Genomic DNA, 1,529 nt, shown 5'->3' on the forward strand with positions numbered 1-1,529 from the left:
GGAGTCATCACGAAAATATGCAGGCCAACTTTCGAGTACAGTCCGCAGTTAGGGCAGTCAAATGGGTCCATCACTGATGGGCCAGCGGCGTGTGACAGGCGCCCATCAACAGCGGGCCAGCGGACTCGGCCGAGCTGTCAAAAATTCGGCCTTGGCAATGACTGGGCCGAGACTCTAAAATAGGCCATGCGAGATGGGTGGGCCGCGAGTACAGAGCCCCATAGAGGACGGATCGGCCGACTTTACCCCTGGCGCCCATGGGTTGCGCCCAATTGCGCGGATCCCATTGTTGCGCCCATTCGTCTTTGATGCAGTTAACCAGAGTGCTGCCTCGTTAGTTTCACTGTGGGGGACCACGTAGGAGAAAGTTAAATAGATATATTATTTACCTGTTGTGGGTTGCGCCCAATTGCGCGGATCCCATTGTTGCGCCCATTGGTCTTTGATGCAGTTAACCAGAGTGCTGCCTCGTTAGTATCACTGTGGGGGACCATGTAGGAGAAAGTTAAATATTTACCTGTTGTACATCTGGCGCCCATGGGTTGCGCCCAATTGCGTGGATCCCATTGTTGCGCCCATTTGTCTTTGATGCAGTTAACCAGAGTGCTGCCTCGTTAGTATAACTGTGGGGGACCACGTAGGAGAAAGTTAAATAGATATACTATTTACCTGTTGTACATCTGTGTTGGCGGCAGCCTCGTTGCGCCTGCAGGCAACCACATTTTTCTTCGCCAACCAGCCAATATTCCCCACCCATTTTCCCCAGTCTTGCTGCGATGCTGCAAGACTTGAGTAGTTTCAAGCTCACTCAAGAAATAGCTGACTTTCTCAAAGCTAAATTCCAGGCTACCCTCCATGGAACAGCACAAAAAACACCCTTTCCCCTGCACTGGACACTGGACCTGTTGGATGACTGCAATGGGATAGTTGTTGTTTTGGTTGAGGCTTTCAAACACCCAAGTGCGCCACGCCTGCTCACATAGTAATTGGTTGATTGATCTCTTCAAGTCCGCACAACATGGGATGCCACGAGGTATTGCGATACCATCGGCGCCGCCCTGACCGGACAAAATCGTAAAACAGAAGAGAAAATCTTGAATAGGTACCCGCCCATCTATTCACCTATTGTCCATAAAAGTTTGCCTTTTGTGGTAACGGATATGCATAACAATGGGCTGGTTTGGTATTTGCCTGACATCCTTTCAGGAGCACGCTAGGTATGTGACTATGGCCGCTGGGTGTACAATCTCAAACCCTGTTCAGTTGCAGATCTGGAAGTTCCTCAAAATTCTTGAATCAGCTTTGACGATAGACGACAAGGCTACTACTAACTGGAGGAATCATAAAATGCACTACAGGCCTGCAGAGCAATGTCAACAACTCAAGCCCGGGACCGTGAGTTTATCGCCAGCATGGTTCCAGCAAGGGCACAAAGTGTGAAATCTCTTTGGATCCATAAACAAAGTCTGAACGATCTGCAGTCTTCCAAGTTCAAGCTTGAAGTCAGCGTGCAAATGAAGCGTGGCGCC

The sequence above is a fragment of the Laccaria bicolor genome, genomic scaffold (genome assembly GCF_000143565.1).
Source record: "Laccaria bicolor S238N-H82 LACBIscaffold_26 genomic scaffold, whole genome shotgun sequence".
In the NCBI taxonomy this organism is placed as follows: Eukaryota; Fungi; Basidiomycota; class Agaricomycetes; order Agaricales; family Hydnangiaceae; genus Laccaria; species Laccaria bicolor.